At 38.8% G+C, this 24736-nt stretch overlaps 1 protein-coding gene and 1 long non-coding RNA gene across 2 annotated transcripts in view; one reads left to right on the plus strand and one right to left on the minus strand.

Moving 5' to 3' along the window:
• Positions 1–24736, minus strand: part of LOC133610373 (testican-2-like) — a 62166-nt gene that overhangs the window by 32234 nt on the left and 5196 nt on the right. The window lies entirely within an intron of this gene.
• The window catches only part of LOC133610378 (uncharacterized), a 16438-nt gene continuing 4632 nt past the window's right edge, over positions 12931–24736 (plus strand). The window contains exons 1-2 of the long non-coding RNA XR_012050721.1: positions 12931–13053; positions 17268–17449. This is a non-coding gene — a long non-coding RNA (uncharacterized lncRNA). The remainder of the gene's footprint in view (positions 13054–17267; positions 17450–24736) is intronic.

The following is a 24736-nucleotide window of genomic DNA, read 5'->3' on the forward strand; positions in this document are numbered from 1 at the left end:
TGTGGGATGTTCCAAATAAGTGTTTGATGAGCATTCCTCAACTTTCTCAGTCTTTTTTGCCACTTGTGCCAGCTTTTTTTTAAAACATGTTGCAGGCATCAAATTCCAAATGAGCTAATATTTGCAAAAAATAACGAAGATTTCCAGTTCGAATGTTAAGTATCTTGTCTTTGTAGTCTATTCAATTAAATATAGGTTGATAAGAATTTGCAAATCATTATATTCTGTTTTTATTTACAATTTACACAACGTGCCAACTTCACTGGTTTTGGGTTTTGTAACTGCTCTACCAAATACAAAGTAATTGAGTGCAATCCCCCACTAAATGTGCTGACTGGTACAAATCTTAAGGTAATCATGCAGCAGGCAGACAGGCGCTCATTGACGGAGTGTAGCGCCGTAAAGCCTGATGGCCATAACTCCTGTAAAATACAACCTTGAGTGAACAGGAGGAGATGACTGCTTTGCTCCCTTTTTTTTTTTTTTTTTTTTTTTTAAATACAGTGCTGGCTGGAGTCCAAGGACAAATACAACATCAATACTGAGCACGGCCTCTACTTTGTGACTTTCATTATTCGGTGCAGAAAGGCGGAGACAAAGTACAGCGTGCCTTCTTCCTGCTAAATAAAGCTCCCTCTGCACACACCTGTGTGGTCCGACTGCGCCGTGACGCAGCACAATGCATCATTTACCAGTAGGCGGAGCCTAAAAAGCAGCTTGATGCATGGATTCGTCAGCGACGTTCACTATATGTTTACTTGTATTTTCATGGCATGGTCAAATATATAAGCACTTTCAATGTCAATACTCTACCTCGCACCGTGCACCTGTGCAAAATTACACGCTCTTGCTGGTTCTACTGCAAAATGTCTTTGTCGTGAAAAAATCCAAAGAGTGGAACCTCGATTTACGAACCCCTCATTACCCAAACGTTTCACTTTATGGACCACGGACAGAATAAAAATAAGCTCTGGTGCACCAATCTGGTGTCTGTGTATGAATGTTTCATCCACACAATGTGTGCCTGCAGAGCAGCCATTATTTAATGTCCATAAATCATTCAAAACACCAAAATACAGCGTGTCGATAGCACGGGAAGCTAATAGAATAGCTAACAAGAAAACAAATGGCAAAGCTTAGCTCAGGAATCAAATAACTAGACGTCGTAACTAGGGATGTCCGATAATGGCTTTTTGCCGATATTCCGATATTGTCCAACTCTTTAATTACCGATACCGATATCAACCGATACATACAGTCGTGGAATTAACACATTATTATGCCTAATTTGGACAACCAGGTATGGTGAGGATAAGGTCCTTTTAAAAAAATCTAATAAAATAAAATAAGATAAATAAATTGCATAGATGATGTTTTACAGATCATCTTCGAGACGCTTTCTGACAGTCGCTCCGGATGCGTCGTTTTGTGGGCGGTCTTATTTACTTGGCTCACCTTCGACGGCGTCTTCTTTGTTGTAGCGGTGTAGCGTGCAAGGACGGGAGTGGAAGAAGTGTCAAAAGATGGCGCTAACTGTTTTAATGACATTCAGACTTTACCTAAATCAATAACGGAGCAGCATCTCCTCATCCAGAAACAACACAGGAAATGTGTCCCTTGAAAACACCTCCTGACCGGAACTCTCTAATAACTAAAGTTCCTTGGGTGAATAATGTAACCTCACTACACCGGTATGTTTTAGCGCTTTCATGGCGAGTTTACTGACAGATATAAGTAGGGATGTCCGATAATGGCTTTTTTTGCCGATATCCTGATATTGTCCAACTCTTAATTACCGATACCGATATCGACTGATACCGATATATACAGTCGTGGAAGTAACACATTATTATGCCTAATTTGGACAACCAGGTATGGTGAAGATAAGGTCCTTTTAAAAAAATTTAATAAAATAAAATAAGATAAATAAATTCAAAACATTTTCTTGAATAAAAAAGAAAGTAAAACAATATAAAAACAGTTACATAAAAACTAGTAATTAATGAAAATGAGTCAAATTAACTGTTAAAGGTTAGTACTATTAGTGGACCAGCAGCACGCACAATCATGTGTGCTTACGGACTGTATCCCTTGCAGACTGTATTGATATATATTGATATATAATGTAGGAACCAGAATATTAATAACAGAAAGAAACAACCCTTTTGTGTGAATGAGTGGGAATGGGGGAGGGAGGTGTTTTGGGTTGGTGCACTAATTGTAAGTGTATCTTGTGTTTTTTATGTTGATTTAATAAAAAAAAATAAAATAAAATAAAAACCATACCGATAATAAAAAAAAAACGATACCGATAATTTCCGATATTACACTTTAACGCATTTATCGGTCGATAATATCGGACATCTCTACTAATAACTAAAGTTCCTTGGGTGAATTATATAAACTCACTACACCAGTATGTTTTAGCGCTTTCATGGCGAGTTTACTGACAGATATAAGTAAGAACTTTACACTACTTTATATTAGAAATGGCAACAGCGGAGGATGAATGTCCCATAACAAGAAGATAGAGAAAAAGAAGAAGCTTATCGACTACGGAGTCGGCACAAACTACAAAGGCGGACTTATGCAGATCCCAAATACAGATCAGCAGGTACCAGAAGGTAAGACAAGTGACTGCCATCATATTGCAGTCTACACGTATCTCTTATGTGTGACCGCCATCTACTGGTCACACTTATCATTTCACCATGTACCAAATCGGACATCTCGAGTCGTAACTATTTATTGCGTGGAAGCAAATAAGACAGTCAGACTGAGTGTGGCGAAAAGCAGGGGAATAAGTAGCTCTCTGATTAGTGCCCAGGAGCAGGTGAGCATCCCGAACACTAATCAGAGGCAGGTGAAAACAAATCTGCAGTAATGGCAACTAAAACCCAAACCCAGGGGTGCTCAAAACAGGAACTGAGTCAAAAACTAAACAAACCGCATCATGACAATATTGCTATGAACGTGTCTGTTAGTATATTATATTATGCACAACGTTGATGGAGGGTTTTGAAGTTGTATTATAGGGCTTTGAAGGCTACAACGGTGACTCATTAGCCACATCTTCCAAGCGTTTTTTTTTATCATCGTTAAAATCCCCCTAAAAAAGACGTGTGTGTTCTTGTCTCCCATAATGATTGTGAACGATAAGCAAAATTCGCAAAAAAGTGCAGTTCCCCTTCTAGGCAAATACATAATACTCTTATTCACGTAAAAAGATGATATACACGAGTCAAACATAGTATAATTAATATGGATAAATAATATTAAATACAAATGATGGATTTTTTTTTCGACATCCAATACACAAAAAAACACTTTAAGAACAATGCCAACACTGTCATAAACATGTGCCATATAGTGAAACCAGACTAAACAACAACGACAAACGCATTTTGTAAGAATATTTGCAACGCAACCCAACATAAACACAACAGAACAAATTCTCTGCAGCACCAACTCTTCCGGGGCGCTACAATATAAACAAACGCCATTGGTGGATCTACACCTAACATCCACTGTAATCATACGACAGTTTTTAAAAAATTTATATTATGTTTATAAACTCGGGAAATATGTCCCTGGACACACGAGGACTTTGAACATGACCAATGTATGATCCTGTAATTACTTGGTATCGGATTGATACCCAAATGGGATGTCAAGGAATCTGTCACCAGGCTATGGTTGTACAGTATACCGGTAGTAGTATAGTACTGCGATACTAATGAATCATATTCGGTACTATACCGCCTCTGAAAAGTACCAGTCCGCCACGACATTTGTGGTATCATCCAAAACTATTGTAAAGTATCAAACAACAGAAGAATAAGTGATTATTACATTTTAACAGAAGTGTAGATAGAACATGTTAAAAGAGAAAGTAGGCAGATATTAACAGTAAATGAACAAGTAGATTAATAATTCATTTTCTACCCCTTGTACTTAAAGGCCTACTGAAACCCACTACTACCGACCACGCAGTCTGATAGTTTGTATATCAATGATGAAATCTTAACATTGCAACACATGCCAATACAGTTGGGTTAGCTTACTAAAGTGCAATTTTAAATTCCGCGCGAAATATCCTGCTGAAAACGTCTAGGTATGATGACGTCAGCGCGTGACGTCACGGATTGTAGAGGACATTTTGGGACAGCATGGTGGCCAGCTATTAAGTCATCTGTTTTCATCGCAAAATTCCACAGTATTCTGGACATCTGTAATTGGTGAATCTTTTGCAATTTGTTCAATGAACAATGGAGACAGCAAAGAAGTAACTTTGGGGACTTTGGGGAAATATATGTGCTGTATGAACTTTGGGGAGGTGAACGGTACTTTGGGCTGTGTTGTGCAGGTGTTTGAGTTGTATTGGCGGGTTATATGGACGGGAGGGGGGAGGTGTTTGTTATGCGGGATTAATTTGTGGCATATTAAATATAAGCCTGGTTGTGTTGTGGCTAATAGAGTATATATATGTCTTGTGTTTATTTACTGTTTTAGTCATTCCCAGCTGAATATTAGGTCCCACCCGCCTCTCACAGCATCTTCCCTATCTGAATCGCTCCCACTGCCCTCTAGTCCTTCACTCTCACTTTCCTCATCCACAAATCTTTCATCCTCGCTCAAATTAATGGGGAAATCGTCGCTTTCTCGGTCCGAATCGCTCTCGCTGCTGGTGGCCATAATTGTAAACAATGTGCGGATGTGAGGAGCTCCACAATCTGTGACGTCACGCGCATATCGTCTGCTACTTCCGGTACAGGCAAGGCTTTTTTATCAGCGACCAAAAGTTGCGAACTTTATCGTCGATGTTCTCTACTAAATCCTTTCAGCAAAAATATGGCAATATCGCGAAACTGCTATCCCCGTTTAAATAAGAAAAATCGCATTTCAGTAGGCCTTTAATAATGTTGACAAAATAATAGAATGATAAATGACACAATATGGTACTGCATATGTCAGCAGACTAATTAGGAGTCTTTGTTTGTTTACTTACTAATAAAAGACAAGTTGTCTTGTATGTTCACTATTTTATTTAAGGACAAACTTGCAATAAGAAACACATGTTTAATGTACCCTAAGATTTTTTGTTAAAATAAAGCCAATAATGACATTTTTGTGGTCCCCTTTATATAGAAAAGTACCAAAATACTTTTGGTACCGGTACCGGTTCACTGTAAAAAAAAATAAATCCTATTGCTATGGTTCATTTACTCTAAATTTCTACTGTAATTTTTCTATTTTTTTTAAATAGTTTATAAAACTGTAGAATTTAAGATATTATCTGTAAATAAACAATCTGCCTGTTATTTTAAGTAATATGCCAGTAATGACAAACTATGTATATTTCTATTTTTTTTACAGAAAAATACCAAATTAATTATACATAGCATTTTCTGTTTTCTTAAATTACTTTCAAATTCATGTAAAATTACAGTAATTATCTTTCATTAAATATGTAGCTTGTTATATAAAAGCCTATGTCCATACTAATAATCTAACACAGGGGTGTCAAACTCAAATAAAGAGTGGGCCAAAATTTAAAACTAAACAAAGCCGCGGGCCAAGGTTCAACAAATTAACCTTTAACGTACTCTACGAGCTATCGTCACGTCTGCTTTTCATCCATTCTAACATCGTTCAGACCTAGTCACAAGATATGTGCGGCTTCTGTACGCACACACGAGCGAATGCAACGCATACTTCATCAACAGCGATACAGGTTACACCGAGGGTGTGTCAGTGTAAAAAACTTTAACACTGTTAGAAATATACGCCACACTGTGAATCCACACCAAACAAGAATGACAAACACATTTCGGGAGAACATCCGCACCGTAACACAACATAAACACAACAGAACAAATACCCAGAATCCTTTGCCGGGATTCTACAAAATACAACCCCGCTACCACCAAACCTCCCCCCCCCCCCACACACACGGGGGTTTGACACCCATGCTGCAGAATAAAGGTATTTTTCTGCAGAACTGTTTGCATCGTCACTTTATTAAAGGTGGTTGATCTTAATAATTTAGTACAAATCTGTATAATTACCATATTTTTCCGCAAAACGTTTCATGAAAATGTCTGTAAATATAATGTTTTTGATCATTATTTGGTTTACAATGTTTTACTTTAATTTTATGGTTTACGTTTGGCAGCCGTAGCTGCCAGTAGATGACCGTTTTTTTACAGAATTTTTTTTTACAGTGTACACACACCGAGCACCCACTGGCAGAAACGTAGATCGGCGCCTACGATTGCTACACAAAAGTGTGAATATTTGCATTAGTTCTTGCCACATTTGCGATGGTGAGCGAGTATGAGAATCCGGGCCGCTTATCTGGTTCTGGCAGCAGTGTGACAGCAAGGACGCGTGCCTGCTTAGCCCGTGGTCAAGGTTACGAGCTGACAGTGTTCCGCACAATCCGGGGCTTGGAAGGATAGACCGGCTGGTACACAAGCACGTGTAATATTCACGGTGCCTGCTCCGACATTTGTCAACAAGGCTCTAAAGCAGAGCGGAGGGGTGCGCCTAATGGAGCCTGACCATCCAGATGCGACAACGCTCGACCCCCCCCAACTCCGTCCCTCCAACATGCCCACAGGGAGCATGAAAGCCTCTGATAACCCTGAATCGTCATTGTCGCCCCCACACCGTTGTGTGAAGGTCAGCGTGTCCAACCGCGTGCACAGCTCTTAGCCGAATGATCAGCAAAAGCCCACAAAAGAGAAGACAAAAACTGAGCGTCTCAACCGGAGCATTATAGGATTAAAGTCGCTGCCGGGGACAGATTCGGAATTGATCGCCTGCGTGCTGATCGGAAGTTCCCGCAGGCGAGGGGAGCGTGTTGTTTGGCGGCCTGCAATGCAGCACACACTGAAGGGCATGGCCCACTTCCTGAGATGCTGTCTGGCAAGGTTTAAACACTTTTGTGTCGGCGCTCAAATGTAAGGGGAACTTGCGTGCACTGGTCACAACATTAGGCACAGTCAACACAAGTCTGTTCTATTTTTGTGTTGGCAGGGTAACAAAAACCGCTATTGATTACGGGGGGCGTGATCACAAACAACCCTTTTTTTTCGTGCAGTTGTTGAAAGAGCTGGAGTCAATAAAAAACACATTAAATGTGGCTGCAGATCCATAAATAATCATAATGACTAGTGGCAGTAGAAGCACTAAATGGATCCAAAGATACATTAATCCAGGGGTGTCAAACGTAAGGCCTGCGGGCCGGATCAGGCCCGGGAACAGGTTTTATCCAGCCCGCGGGATGTTAGAATAATCATGTATATATTATCACACAACTTTATTATGCTTAAAGTCCGTTGCTATAGTTATTAGCTATTGTGCTCAAGCTGTACTTTTTCTATCTGTGCAAGGACAAAAACTTCTTGTCTGAGGGGTTATGTTATCTTTGTTTTAGCCCGTTAACAGCCAAGGACTTCAAGGACCTCAACGAAAATAAGAAGACAGCGCGCAGACGAAGTAGAGACAAGGCGAAATCACAAGGCCCCAGCACATTCCGTCACGTATTGTGCGTACTGGAGCTGCTTTGCATGATATGTGTGACCACACCATTTAGAGACGGCCACAGTGATGTTGACTGGGGAACTCCTGAATAAATAGAGGGACGCGAGAGCTGTACCTTAGAGCAGTGGTCCCCAACCACCGGGCCACGGGCCGGTACCGGTCCGTGGATCGATTTGTACCGGGCCGCACAAGAAATTAAAAAAAAATAATAAAAAAAAATGTTTTTTTAAATTTTTTAATTAAAGCAACATAAAAAAAACACAAGATATACTTACAATTAGTGCACCAACCCAAAAAACCTCCCTCCCCCATTTATACTCATTCACACTCATTCGCACAAAAGGGTTGTTTCTTTCTGTTATTAATATTTCTGGTTCCTACATTATATATCAATATAGATCAATACAGTCTTGTATTTTTTTATGACCCCCCAACCCGGTCCGTGGGAAAAAAAATTCAAGCGTTGACCGGTCCGCAATTACAAAAAGGTTGGGAACCACTGCCTTAGAGCGTGGGGCGAGACTGTGACTAAGTGTGCAGCTCCATGCGTTCTCCACATGAGCTAAATTGAACTCTGTCTCTGCATGACTCCTTGCTTCTTGTCTGTTTAATAGATGTCATCAGTGTTTGAACCTGACACGGGATGAGTTTGCTAAGTATAAAAATTTTACAAAATTTTTGAATGAAACAAACTGCTCAATGTGTCCACTAGATGTCGCAATAGCAGTTCTTTGTATCAATGTAGATTATGCTACATATGTAAAAAAACAAATAAACCACATGATGTTAGTACATCAGTTGAGAAAAAATTAGCAAACTACATAAATAACAGCCTGTAATTTGATTTTTATATTATTTTTGGTAACACTTTAGTATGGGGAACTTATTCTAAGTAACAAATACCTAATTTAGAGTTATTTGGACTCTAGGGGAACATATAAGGGTTAGGGATAGGGATACTAATAAGCAATAATTCGGAGGTTATTGAGGAAAGACTCTTAGTTAATTGCTTATTGGTTGCATAATAAGGCCATGTGGAATAAGGCATTAATAAGTACTTAATAAAGACTAATTAAGAGCCAATATGTTACAAATGTTTATGTTAATAAGCAACTAATTAATGGTGAATATGTTCTCCATACTAAAGTGTTACCTTATTTTTTTTATCTTGATAGATTGAAAATTAACACCAATGAGTTGACTGATGAACATGATCACATAATTTATTAAAAAAGTATAAATAACGACAAATAAAGGTATAATACTATTAACCGCAACATGTAAGTGTAAAAAAAATATATATATAATTTGTACATTTTCAGCATGTGTTTGTTCTATTTTTAAACAAAAAAAACAATCTGAAGTTGTCCTTATTTTTAAGTTATGGTGCCGTGATTTTACCAGTCCGGCCCACTTGGGAGTAGATTTTTCTCTATGTGGCCCCCCATCTAAAATGAGTTTGACACCCCTGCATTAATCAATCAATCAAACTTGATCTTTAAAGCGCTTTTCATACATAAAAGACATGCAACATAAAGTACTTTACAGACTTCAAAACAATACCCCAGTGACCCACAACCCCATCATCACACACACACACACACACACACACACACACACACACACACACACACACACACACACACACACACACACACACACACACACACACACACTCGGGCACAAATGAATGCATGGATGAGTACAGAAGAGCCAGGTGAAGAAACACTATCACAGGAACCATCTGCACCAGGAGGCTGACAAAAAGCTCCCGCACAGCCATGGCCTATAATCCCTGATGCAGAGGGCTCCCTCTGAGGAACGCTGGAAAGTACAAAACCCAAAACCAGTAAAGTTGGCACATTGTGTAAATCGCAAATAAAAGTGGTCAAAAATTCAACCAAAAGCTTTCCAGAAGCTTGTGGATGGCTACCAAAAGCGCCTTATTGCAGTGAAACTTGCCAAGGGACATGTAACCAAATATTAACATTGCTGTATGAATACTTTTGACCCAGCAGATTTGCTCACATTTTCAGTATACCCATAATAAATTCATAAAAGAACCAAACTTCATGAATGTTTTTTGTGACCAACAAGTATGTGCTCCAATCACACTATAACAAAAAAATAAGAGTTTGTATTGGAAACTCAAGACAGCCATGACATTATGTTCTTTACAAGTGTATGTAAACTTTTGATCGCGACTGTATACAACATATAGTATATAGTATATACTAGTAGTAGAATTATAAGTATTTCACCACTCTCAGAGTAGTTTGCACTAAAATAACAACCGTTTATATACCATGAAATATATTTATTATCATTGAAAATAATATTACCATAAAATATAATTATTATTATAAAAACATGCGGTAGAAAATGGATGGAAAAATAATATATTTTTTGTAATTGTATGTAATAATATTACATATATTTGTATTATTATTATTGTTGTTAATAGTAGTAGTAGATGTATAAGTACCTTTTTTTTAAAGAAGTTTCAGAATAATACACCCTAAAATAGCAATCATTTCTACACATTAACATTAATTTTTCAATATTAAAATAATATTTCTATAAAATGTTGATTTCTTTGTAATTCTATGTTTTACATGGAAAATACTAATATTATTACAATTTGTATTATTATTAATATTATTTTCAATATGCAATTTCTAATATGCAATTATAGCAATCAAGTATAGGTAATAAAATGCATATATTAATATCACAAAACTATTACTAATACATTTGATTTTAACTTATTTTTTACCCACATTTTATTTAATTGTAATCACCACTGGGTGTCTAATTTGGTGATTATCCAAATGACTATGGTTTGGCACTCTCATGTAACTAAATGAAATGGCTCTCAGCATGAACCACGGCAAGACGAGCATAACAATAAGCACAATATTCAAGTAAACCCTCGTTGACAGTGTCAATCAAAATGTAGCATTGTTATCTCTGTAAAGGCAGCATTTGCAATGCAGCTCTTGTATTGGATCTCATTAAATGTGGCTTGTGCAGGTGTATCAGGGCTGAATGCGCCGAGAGATAGATACAGTAATTGGACAAGAGGGGGAGGACGGGGGAGGAGGTGAGGATGTAGACGAAGGGATGAAGAGGAGGAAAAGCGGATTTCTGCTGGACGCTTGCTGCTGCTGAGCCGAGCAGAACCCTGAATCCATGAAGATTGCACGGCTTGGTCGCCCTCCAGTATGCAAAATAAAGACGTGGAAAGAGGCGAAGCATATCTTGCAGCTCACGCGGGGCCACTGCAACTGCTGCTGAACGCAACGTTGGCTTCACACCAGCCAAAATACTCCACTGAAAACCCCCGGGAAAAAAATCCATCCGGACATAAAAAGGCAGCATCAGCTGACGTTTGCTTTGTTATTGTATACTTGGCTTACCTATGGAAATCAATATTGAGTGATTGCAGATTTACGAGCACAATGGAAGCTGTTGAAAGCCACGGCCCTTGGATTGGCTGACTAACATCCACATAACCAACTTTTAGGCCGAGGGATGGCCAACCCTTTCGATTTGGGGGCCGCATTGGGCTAAAAAAAAAAAATCGACAACGATATATATATATATATATATATATATGTATGTGTGGGAAAAAAAATCACAAGACTATTTCATCTCTACAGGCCTGTTTCATGAGGGGGGGTACCCTCAATCATCAGGAGATTTTAATGGGAGCATTCGCATACCATGGTTTATATAGGGCACAGAGTGGGTGGGTACAGGCTGGCCTAGGGGCGTGGTGATTGGCTCATGTGTTACCTAGGAGGTGTTTCCGTCTATGGCGGCATGTTGTTACAATTTCGCTGCGCTTGTTGAGGGATGACAGGTCTGGACGGTAAATAATAAACAGTTTCTCTTTCAAGCATAGGTTGCATCTTTTATTACCACTATTGTAAGGTGTGCTGGATGCAAGAATGTGCCATGTTATTGAATATTCAACATTATTGTCTTTGAGGTCCCAAATGTGTTTGCTGAGTTCTGTGGTATTTCGCAGGTTTTTGTTCCTGAAAGAAGCCTTGTGATTGTTCCATCTGGTTTTGAATTCTCCCTCGGTTAATCCTACATATGTGTCGGATGTGTTAATGTCCTTGCGTATTACCTTAGATTGGTAGACAACTGATGTTTGTAAGCACCCCCCGTTGAGAGGGCAATCAGGTTTCTTTCGACAGATACATCCTTTGTTGGTTTTGGAGTCGCTCTGTCTGGGGGCCGACGGCTCATTTGCAATTGTTTTGTTGTGGTTTGAGATGATTTGTCGTATATTGTTCATGCAGCTGTAGCTCAATTTAATGTTGTTCTTGTTGAATACTTTTCTTAAGGTGTTGTCTTTGGGAAAGTGTTTGTCAATCAGATTGAGGAATTTGTGTCCAATGTTCGTTGAGACGTTTTTGCTGTATGGGGGGTTGTACCAGATGATGTCGTTTCGTTTTCTGTTCTTTTTTGGCTGGTTTCCTGGCGTGGGTTCATAGGTGAGGGTGAAATTGTATCCGCTTTCATCAAGGGCTTTTTGGTACGGGGGGGTTGCTTGGTCAAATTCAGCTTTGCTAGATGACAGCATCGATAGCCTTTTATTGATTCCGGTAGGTATTCTTTTCGTGGTGGTGGGTGGGTGGTTGCTGTCATGGTGCACGTATTGGAGTGTTGTGTTGGGTTTCGTGAATGGTTGGTAGCTGTTATTTCTCAGGTTGAAAGTGACGTCAACTTCCTTGACGTCACTTTCAACCTGAGAAATAACAGCTACGTCAACTTCCTTGACGTCACTTTCAACCTGAGAAATAACAGCTACCAACCATTCACGAAACCCAACACAACACTCCAATACGTGCACCATGACAGCAACCACCCACCCACCACCACGAAAAGGATACCTACCGGAATCAATAAAAGGCTATCGATGCTGTCATCTAGCAAAGCTTCTTTCAGGAACAAAAACCTGCGAAATACCACAGAACTCAGCAAACACATTTGGGACCTCAAAGACAATAATGTTGAATATTCAATAACATGGCAAATTCTTGCATCCAGCACACCTTACAATAGTGGTAATAAAAGATGCAACCTATGCTTGAAAGAGAAACTGTTTATTATTTACCGTCCAGACCTGTCATCCCTCAACAAGCGCAGCGAAATTGTAACAACATGCCGCCATAGACGGAAACACCTCCTAGGTAACACATGAGCCAATCACCACGCCCCTAGGCCAGCCTGTACCCACCCACTCTGTGCCCTATATAAACCATGGTATGCGAATGCTCCCATTAAAATCTCCTGATGATTGAGGGTACCCCCCCTCATGAAACAGGCCTGTAGAGATGAAATAGTCTTGATGAGAGAAGCCTCATCAAACATGAGCGGTCGACCACTCACATTCAAAGCCAGATCGCGCTCAAAACGGTCGGGATATCCAGGATAGACTTGGCTTTGGATGAACAGCGAAGACTCAACATCAGCACCCACAATGCTAAGGTAAAGGAGAACCGTGAGATTTTAAAAGACCTCATCAATGTCACCTGCTTCCTCGCCAAACAGCAACTGGTAGTGATGGGTCCGGCAACACCGATGCATCGGCGCATGCGTCGAGCTCATAGAGCAAAACCCTGTGTCGGTGCGCGTACCGCTTTTAGAAAGTCACGTGACCGATCATGAGCTGTTTTGGTCACGTGACCGATACGCGAACTGTGTCGCACTCCCGCCTCCTCTGTGCCCTGTGAGCGGGTCTTTTCTACAGCCGGAGAAATAATAACTAAGAGAAATCGTCTAAAATTTAATACGTTGGAAAAACTGTTTTTTTTTAAATAAAAATGTGTAAAAAAAAATAAAAATAATAAAAATAAATTCCCAGTCCACAAGCATCCGCATTCACAACACGTTCTCTTAGATTTCCATGTTATGATACATGTTCACATTATTTATTGACTGTATCTAAAAAGATAAAAAGATATTTTTATTTAAATGAAGATATGAAATAATCCTAAATGAAATACAATGACTTGGTTTATATTATTGTATATACTAGGTCATAAAATCTGTGTCAGTTGAGTCGGTCCATAGGTTGCCTGTAGGGATTTTTAATGTCCAGCAGATGTCAGTATTTAGTGACACAGTATCTACACAGTATCAATACCGTTTTGCTATGTGTCGAAACGCTTCATGACGCCTCATCAACCCATCACTAGCAACTGGCATTCCGTGGAAATGATGAAAGTACAGGCTCTACCAATCGTGGCAACTATGTTGAATTCTTGCATGTTAACTGCTGCCAATCAAATGGTGAATAAGATACTCTTTAGGGTTCATATGTTTGTAAATCTGACTGTGATGAAGTCAGTGCCTCACCAGTCATGAACCTCACCGCACGTCACTGATATATACATATATATGCATATATACATACATATATATATATATATATACATACATATATATATATATATATATATATATATATATATATATATATATATATATATATATATATATATATATATATATATATATATACATATATATATATATATATATACATATACACATATGTATATATGCATATATACATACATATATATACATATATATATGCATATATACATACATATATATACATATATATATGCATATATACATACATATATATATATATATATATATATACTGTGTGTGTATGTATATGTATATATATATATATATATATATATATATATATATATATATATATATATATATATATATATATATATATATATATATATATATATATGTAGCTGAGATAGGCTCCAGTGCCCCCGCGACCCCGAAGGGAATAAACGGTAGAAAATGGATGGATGGATGGATTTTTATATATATATATATATATATATATTAGTGTTGTCCCGATACCAATATTTTGGTACCGGTACCAAAATTATTTCGATACTTTTCGGTATTTTTCTAAATAAAGGGGACCACAAAAAATTGCATTATTGGCTTTATTTTAACCAAAAAATCTTACGGTACATTAAACATATGTTTCTTATTGCAAGTTTGTCCTTAAATAAAAGACTGAACATACAAGACAACTTGTCTTTTATTAGTAAGTAAGCAAACAAAGGCTCCTAATTAGTCTGCTGACATAAGCAGTAACATATTATGTCATTCCCCATTCTATTATTTTGTCAAAATTATTAAGGACAAGTGGTAGAAAATGACTTATTAATCTACTTGTTCATTTACTGTTAATATCTGCTTACTTTCTCTTTTAACATGTTCTATCTACACTTCTGTTAAAATGTAATAATCACTTATTCTTCTGTTGTTTGATACTTTACATTAGTTTTGGATGATACCACAAATGTCGTGGCGGACCGGTACTTTTCAGAAGCGGTATAGTACCGAATATGATTAATTAGTATCGCGGTACTATACTACTACCGGTATACCGTACAACCCTAGCCTGGTGACAGATTCCTTGTTAAACCCATGACATTTAGCGGGCCGTAGTTTGGACACCACTGTGTTCGACACTCTACCCGTGTTCTTTTTTTGAACAGTCTGAGGTCGGGTCTTCCGGAAGATTTCACAAGCATTTATTAAACAGGTCTCAGGTAAATGTTAGAGCCTCGGTCCCACTCCTGCAAAAGTGTCCTTTGACCCAATGCAGACAAGTCCACTGGGTCAAAGAGTCCATGGTCAAAGAATGTTCACAAGGGTGGGGACCAGTCAAGGAAAACGAAGTGATGAAAGATGCATAGCTAATTAAAATGATTATTATGATTTTTAATATATTCATATCTGAGGCTAGTTCCTTCTTTTTAAGAATTAGACCTTTGTACCATTCTTAAGAGAGCTTGAGGCTCCACATTCGGAGACATTATTCTTTTCAAAGGATTACACATATCAGAACACACATGAATGTCCCCAAAACAATGGATAGTGATAGTCAGGCAGAGTGCATGTGTCCTTCAAATGAAGTCTAATGAAGTTCAAGACAAATGTATGAATTTAAGTGTATGTCTATGGATGTTCTCATTCATCCAGGTCATTGTATCCTCAGGGCAGTCAATCGATCGCAACTGGACTGTTTGGTTTTTCTGAGAAGAAGTGCCCAGGCACACCCTCCTGGTGTTTGGGTTAGAAATATTTTAGGGTTTTGGCACCAGCTGCTAGACTAGATCTGACCAGTCTAGGCAGGGGCGCCGCTAGGGATTTTGGGCCCCATGAAAAGAATCTTTACAGGGCCCCCAACACAGTGTCATTATTTTTTCTGTATTATAATTTCATCATCATTAGGGGCCTCTCTGGGGCCCCCTCCATCATGGGCCCCTAGAATCCGTCTCCTTTACCCCCCCTTTTCGGCGCCCCTGAGTCTAGGTCTAATACCAGATCTGACCAATAGGGCTGCGAATCTTTAGGCACCACATGATTTGAGGGTAATGATCCGATTCAAGACGATTTTGAATTCAAAATCAACACTTTTTTAATATTATTCTTATATGATTAACTACTAAAATTCTGCCCAAACATTTAATAATGTCAAATACAAAGAAGGCAACAAGAGAAGTATGCAACACTTCTCTTTTCTAAAGTAAGTCTGTACAGCAGATAAGGGGATCTAAATCAACAATATGATTTGCCCGAGTGGCTGGACAGGACAAAAAAATAGAAAAAAAATAAATACATTTAAAAAATCAATGTTTGATTTTTTTTTAAATCGATTAAAAATAGTTGCAATTCCATTCAAATATAAAAAATGTTTGACCCCCCCACACACACATGTGGAGTTATGTACTTAACAAAGAAAGGTGAAATACCGTATTTTTCAGAGTATAAGTCGCTCCGGAGTATAAGTCGCACCAGCCGAAAATGCATAATAAAGAAGGGAAAAAACATATATAAGTCGCACTGGAGTATCAGTCGCATTTTTGGGGGAAATGTATTTGATAAAACCCAACACCAAGAATAGACATTTGAAAGGCAATTTAAAATAAATAAAGAATAGTGAACAACAGGCTGAATAAGTGTACGTTATATGAGGCATAAATAACCAACTGAGAAGGTGCCTGGTATGTTAACGTAACATATTATGGTAAGAGTCATTCAAATAACTATAACATATAGAACATGCTATACGTTTACCAAACAATCTGTCACTCCTAATCGCTAAATCCCATGAAATCTTATACGTCTAGTCTCTTACGTGAATGAGCTATATAATATTATTTGATATTTTACGGTAATGTGTTAATAATTTCACACATAAGTCGCTCCTGAGTATAAGTTGCACCCCCCAAACTATGAAAAAAACTGCGACTTATAGTCCGAAAAAACGGTAACTGAAAACTTGTTTTGTATTCTGGTTTCTTCAAAATAGCCACCCTTTTTGCTCCGATTACTGTTTTGCACACTCTTGCCATTCTCTCGATGAGCTTCAAGCATACCTGTGAAGTGAAAACCATTTCAGGTGACTACCTCTTGAAGCTCATCGAGAGAATGCCAAGAGTGTACAAAAAAGTAATCTGAGCAAAGAGTGGCTATTTTGAAGGAATTGGAATATAAAACATGTTTTCAGTTATTTCACCTTTTTTCCCGGCCAGGGCGGGCACTTAGGTCTCTACGGTGGACCGTAAGCCGACTCAAGCTTTATGCTCTTTGTTTTGCTCTCTGCGTTTCGCTCTTTGTCTGATGTCCTTGTTGTCCTCCCACAGTGTTTTCCCGAGTTTTACCTGTTGGATCTCCTGTCGTTCCCCTCTGGATTCTGACTGCCTTCCTCGATCCTCGACCCCCTCGTATGGACACTGACTCTGACGCCTCTCTCTCGCCCTGGATCATCTGCCTGCCCCACGGACTGTCTTCCTGCATTGTTCCTCCTCTCGCCCAGCACATCACGGTAATACACAACAATTAATTACACACATAATCAAACACACATACACCCCTCGTGGATGTTGTCACACACTCCATTCTATAGTTTAGTTAGTATTGCTTTTGATTATTATTAGGGATGTCCGATAAATGCGTTAAAATATAATATAGGAAATTATCAGTATCGTTTTTTTTAATTATCGGTATGTTTTTTGTTTTGTTTTTTATTATTTTTTGTTTTATTAAATCAACATAAAAAACACAAGAGACACTTATAATTAGTGCACCAACCCAAAAAACCTCCCTCACTCATTCACACTCATTCACACAAAAGGGTTGTTTCTTTCTGTTATTAATATTCTGGTTCCTACATTATATATCAATATATATCAATACAGTCAGCAAGGGATACAGTCCGTAACCACACATGATTGTGCGTGCTGCTGGTCCACTAATAGTACTAACCTTTAACAGTTAATTTGACTAATTTTCATTCATTACTAGTTTCTATGTAACTGTTTTTATATTTTTTTACTTTTTTTTTTATTCAAGAAAATGTTTTTAATTCATTTAACTTATTTTATTAATTTTTTTTAAAAGTACCTTATTGTCACCATACCTGGTTGTCCAAATTAGGCATAATAATGTGTTAATTCCACGACTGCATATATCGGTTGATTTCGGTATCGGTTGATATCGGTATCGGTAATTAAAGAGTTGGACAATATCGGATATTGGCAAAAAGCCATTATCGGACATCCCTAATTAATGTATATATATATACATACATACATACATACATACAGGTAAAAGCCAGTAAATTAGAATATTTTTAAAAACTTGATTTATTTCAGTAATTGCATTCAAAAGGTGTAACTTGTACATTATATTTATTCATTGCACACAGACTGATGCATTCAAATGTTTATTTCATTTAATTTTGATGATTTGAAGTGGCAACAAATGAAAATTCAAAATTCCGTGTGTCACAAAATTAGAATATTACTTAAGGCTAATACAAAAAAGGGATTTTTAGAAATGTTGGCCAACTGAAAAGTATGAAAATGAAAAATATGAGCATGTACAATACTCAATACTTGGTTGGAGCTCCTTTTGCCTCAATTACTGCGTTAATGCGGCGTGGCATGGAGTCGATGAGTTTCTGGCACTGCTCAGGTGTTATGAGAGCCCAGGTTGCTCTGATAGTGGCCTTCAACTCTTCTGCGTTTTTGGGTCTGGCATTCTGCATCTTCCTTTTCACAATACCCCACAGATTTTCTATGGGGCTAAGGTCAGGGGAGTTGGCGGGCCAATTTAGAACAGAAATACCATGGTCCGTAAACCAGGCACGGGTAGATTTTGCGCTGTGTGCAAGCGCCAAGTCCTGTTGGAACTTGAAATCTCCATCTCCATAGAGCAGGTCAGCAGCAGGAAGCATGAAGTGCTCTAAAACTTGCTGGTAGACGGCTGCGTTGACCCTGGATCTCAGGAAACAGAGTGGACCGACACCAGCAGATGACATGGCACCCCAAACCATCACCCAACCATGCAAATTTTGCATTTCCTTTGGAAATCGAGGTCCCAGAGTCTGGAGGAAGACAGGAGAGGCACAGGATCCACGTTGCCTGAAGTCTAGTGTAAAGTTTCCACCATCAGTGATGGTTTGGGGTGCCATGTCATCTGCTGGTGTCGGTCCACTCTGTTTCCTGAGATCCAGGGTCAACGCAGCCGTCTACCAGCAAGTTTTAGAGCACTTCATGCTTCCTGCTGCTGACCTGCTCTATGCAGATGGAGATTTCAAGTTCGAACAGGACTTGGCGCCTGCACACAGCGCAAAATCTACCCGTGCCTGGTTTACGGACCATGGTATTTCTGTTCTAAATTGGCCCGCCAACTCCCCTGACCTTAGCCCCATAGAAAATCTGTGGGGTATTGTGAAAAGGAAGATGCAGAATGCCAGACCCAAAAATGCAGAAGAGTTGAAGGCCACTATCAGAGCAACCTGGGCTCTCATAACACCTGAGCAGTGCCAGAAACTCATCGACTCCATGCCATGCCGCATTAACGCAGTAATTGAGGCAAAAGGAGCTCCAACCAAGTATTGAGTATTGTACATGCTCATATTTTTCATTTTCATACTTTTCAGTTGGCCAACATTTCTAAAAATCCCTTTTTTGTATTAGCCTTAAGTAATATTCTAATTTTGTGACACACGGAATTTTGGATTTTCATTTGTTGCCACTTCAAATCATCAAAATTAAATCAAATAAACATTTGAATGCATCAGTCTGTGTGCAATGAATAAATATAATGTACAAGTTACACCTTTTGAATGCAATTACTGAAATAAATCAAGTTTTTCAAAATATTCTAATTTACTGGCTTTTACCTGTATGTATGTATATATATATATATATATATATATATATATATATATATATAATAAATCCTAGAGCTTTACTGTCCCCTGGTGTCTGTGTCGTCAACTCCCTCTGTTAAACATAACACCTTTTTCTGTAAAACATGTTTTCAGTTGTTTCCCCTTTTTTGTTAAGTACATATATCAAATACAAAGAAGGCAACAAGAGAAGTATCCAACACTTCTCTTTTCTAAAGTAAATGTGTACAGCAGATACGGGCATCTAAATCAACAATTTGATTTGCCTGAGTGGCTGGACAGGACAAAAAATTAAAAAAATTAAAAATGTAAAAATCAATGTTTGATTTTTTTCAATCTATTAAAAATAATAAAAATTCCATTCAAATATGAAAAAAATTGGACCCCCCCCCAACCAATCCAAGTCTATCAGCATGAACTGATGAAGTGGCCCTGGATGTTTTCTAAGACAAACCAAACAGTCTAGTTGCGATCGACTGAATGCCCTGATACTTAAAGAGTATATTTGCGATCATTTTTTGGCAAAAGTAGACAAAAAATGGTCAAAAGTCGACAAAAGTGGGCACTTTTAGTCATGAGAATACACCCGGCTGAGACTTGAGTTTGTTGATATGAACAGGACCAACAGAAACAGGTTCCCCTGTATAATAATAGCCCCCTAATAACCGTGTCCTCTGCAGTAGACATTGTTTTTTTTGGTTGGAAAAACACATTTTGGGGAAAAAAATAGCCCTGATATGCAAAACACAAACGTCCACCGCAGAGGACGACGGCTCTTAGGAGGATATTGATTTATTGGGTGAGCGTGTGTGTGTTCTTAGCCAGCGAATGATGACAAATTCACGGACAAAAGCCGACTTGTCGCATCTTCTGGAAACGGTTACTTCCACTTTGCATTCTGCCGCGTTCACATGCATGTGTTCAGTTCGCTCCAAGGGCAACAATCGTTCATCTGTAGCCACCTCAAAGAGCTCCGCAACTCATTAAAGAGCCGTTGGGGACGATCAACATGGCGCTAGTATGCACCTGCTTGCGAACATCCCTAACCAGGAGTCATCGCCCCGTTCTGTAAACGGCTGCTTTGCTACGATAAAACGCAGAGTGAGGCAACACTGCGTATTATCGACGCATTTATTAAGAGCAATGAGCGGCTCTTTAAATTTTTAAGGCCTTCTTTTTACTGCAGATGAAAGACGCATCCTCAATATGCATGAGGCAATATGTGAAGAAAGGGAGAAGTGTGGAGTGTGCTACAGCCGCAGGGATGTCATTAATTTCTATTACTATCTTGATGATGATATCCACAACATAACATTACAAGTAACTGAGACAGACGACATCATTAGTGGTAAGAATAAGTAGGCAATTTCTTTTGTGTAAATATGAGAGGTTTTTTATAGGGCTGCAACGTTTAATCTAGAGATGTCCGATAATGGCTTTTTTGCCGATATCTGATATTGTCCAACTCTTAATTACCGATTCCGAAATCAACCGATACCGATATATACAGTCGTGGAATTAACACATAATTATGCCTAATTTTGTTGTGATGCCCCGCTGGATGCATTAAACAATGTAACAAGGTTTTCCAAAATAAATCAACTCAAGTTATGGAAAAAAAAATGCCAACATGGCACTGCCATATTTATTATTGAAGTCACAAAGTGCATTATTTTTCTTTAACAAGCCTCAAAACAGCAGCTTGGAATTTGGGACATGCTCTCCCTGAGAGAGCATGAGGATGTTGAGGTGGGCGGGTTTGGGGGTGCGGGGGGGGGGGGGGGGTGTATATTGTAGCATCCCGGAAGAGTTAGTGCTGCAAGGGGTTCTGGGTATTTGTTCTGTTGTGTTTATGTTGTGTTACGGTGCGGCTGTTCTCCCGAAATGTGTTTGTCATTCTTGTTTGGTGTGGGTTCACAGTGTGGCACATATTTGTAACAGTGTTAAAGTTGTTTATACGGCCACCCTCAGTGTGACCTGTATGGCTGTTGACCAAGCATTCACTTGTGTGTGTGAAAAGCCGTAGATATTATGTGATTGGGCCGGCACGCAAAGGCAGTGCCTTTAAGGTTTATTGGCACTCTGTACTTCTCCCTACGTCCGTGTACACATTGGCGTTTTAAAAAGTCATACATTTTACTTTTTGAAACAGATACCGATCATTTCCGATATTACCTTTTAAAGCATTTATCGGCCGATAATATCTCTAGTTTAATCGATTAGAAAAATCGTATTGAGGTTATAAAAGTGTGTTTTATCCGATTTATTAAATCGATAAGTGTACTCGATTACTAAAATAATCGATAGTTGCTGGCCTAGTTTTATATGTTCCATTTATGACCCACCTATGCTGATAATGTTAACACGCTAATGCTCGCAGGCAGCCCTTTGGAAATGACATACACACATGATTAATTAGGCTTGTTTTTCTACACAGCCTATTATTATTAATACCTGCATCCAGGGCCATGTTTTTAGGGTTTTTGTGGCCCCGAACAAAATTTAGTTTACAGTATACACATTATAGTGTCTCAAAGTGTGCATTTTTTTTTTTTTTAATAAATATGGACTTTTGTCGAGACTCAAACCAATTATTCATGTTTACATTGTTTCTTAGGGCAGTGTTTTTCAACCTTTTTTGAGCCAAGGCACATTTTTTTCATAAAAAAAAAAATATGGAGGCATACCACCAGCAGAAAAGGTTAAAAAATGAAACTCCACCAGGTTGTAGTGCCCTATTTTGAGTTTGTTGTTGTTTCCTGTGTGTAGTGCTTTAGTTTCTGTCTTGCGCTGTTAATTTGGCGACCGTTCCTGTTTTGTTGGTGTTCTCCTGGAGCAGCGTCACGCCTTCCTTTGAGTTCTATTGCCCGCACTTGCTTTGTTTTCGCAATCAAGATTATTTAAGTTGTGCGTACGCTATCCTTCTTTGTGGGGACACTGTTGAGTTGATTGTCATGTCATGTACGGATGTACTTTGTGGACGCCATCTCCGCTCCACACGCTGTAAGTTTTTGCTGTCGTCCAGCATTCTGTTTTTGTTTACTTTGTAGCCAGTTCAGTTTTACTTTTGTTTTGCATAACAATCCCTATGCTTCAGTGCCTTTTCCTAGCGGGACTTGCCTTTTGTTCATTTTTGGTTTAAGCGTTACATACCTTTTACATACCAAAAAAGGTTGAAAAACACTGCACTAGACAATGGCACATTGTTATAATTATTGATTTGCAAAAAATATTTTTTGGACCAATTAGGTGAAGTTGCATAATTTCCCACGGCACACCAGACAATATCTCACGGCACAGTGGTTGAAAAACACCCTGTCTTATAGGGTACTCTGCTTCACTATTCAGTCTTTTTGGTTTGTGAACCATGTTCAAGAATCAATTAAGTTTGTAAAATGAGATTCTACTGTATATATACCGGGCATATCAAACATAAGGGGGTAAGGCATCAACAATCTCTTTATTATCAAAAACTACGCAACAACAACGGCAAGCTAAACTGTTAGAATAATTGTATCTAAGTTATCACAAAACTTTGTGTTACATTGAGTTCCCGGCGAGAGGACAAAAGTTGTCTTTAATCCTACCAAAACTCCACTGTGTAGGATGGGAAGCAACATGAAGCAACATGAAGATGTTCTGTTTCTTTCACGTATTGTAATCAACAGAAAGATATTGTCTTGACCCAAGAACTACAAAAGCGGAGAGGAAGCAGGGCCTGACTCCCCTCAAGGCGACCTTTTCTGTGAACTGTTTTACGACCTCTTCTTTGAACTGTTTTACGACCTTTTCTTTTGAACTGTTGTAATCAAAGGCGATGGCTGTTTACGACCCACGTCCCTTAGAAACAGCTGTTGCCATGTAATCAGGCAAATTCCAAATAAAAGAGGAGACGTACAATCTTTCGTCAGAGCGTGTTGAGACACTGTGCAAAGGTACAGTGTCCAGGCGTCTCTCCTCATTTGAGCCAAATTTAATTCTGTCTCTGTTTAATTCTTTGCTACTTGTCTTGTTTAATAGATGTCATCAGTGTTTGAACCTGACATAAACTGTCAACACGCGCGCACTCACACAAAAGTCCTGTTGATGCTCTGAAAAACGTTAACAATTATTTTTGATACATTAATTTAAAAAAAAAAAAAAAAAAAAAAGAGGAGAGGAGAGGACAACAGAGATAGGAGGGGAAGTGTGTGTGTTCCTCTCCTCTCCAAGTCTAAGTCCACAGCGATTAATTAATGACAGGGCATTTTATAATAAGTGATATATTATGGTGTAATAATACACAGTTCCACCTTCAGTGGTAGAGAATTGCGTTAGGAAGGGTATATTAGTATACAAGGCCAACAAGGTGTTCCTTACTGTATTTATTTTTCAGGGATTTGGAAATTCCAGCCAAAACAGACCATTCATTAGCTTTTTCTCCCCAGCTCCTGTCATCCATTTTTTTTATGAGCCTCCCGCTGGATTCATGCTTCGTCGCAACCAGACAGTTTAATTACGGGGCAGGACGAATTAAAGTGCGCCCTTGTGGGGAAATATCACCAGCCTTATTTCTTCATTAGCAATGAATCGGCGTGTGGGGGTTGGGAAATGAGCGCAGATCAAAGCGTGTACTCCCAACGCTTTCTGGACGCGACGGTGGATCAGTAGACGGATGAGTTCAAAGCGGGGGGAAAAAAAAGAGTGAACAAGAGCCGTTTTTGATGTGGTCGGCAGGCGGAAACTGAAAATAAAAGCGTCTGTTGGCTTGCCACCGAGAGTGGAGATGTTGTTTGTCCGCGGGCGGGGGAGCTCTTTTTAGGAGGATGAGAAAGGAGGAACAGTAAAGACCTCTGTGAATGTTTTGAACTCCTGTTTCGAGGCCAGTGTTGTATTGAGAAGAAAATGCAGCCCGGGGGAATTAAGGCATCGCTT

Source organism: Nerophis lumbriciformis, linkage group LG11 (assembly GCF_033978685.3).
Source record: "Nerophis lumbriciformis linkage group LG11, RoL_Nlum_v2.1, whole genome shotgun sequence".
Taxonomy (NCBI): domain Eukaryota; kingdom Metazoa; phylum Chordata; class Actinopteri; order Syngnathiformes; family Syngnathidae; genus Nerophis; species Nerophis lumbriciformis.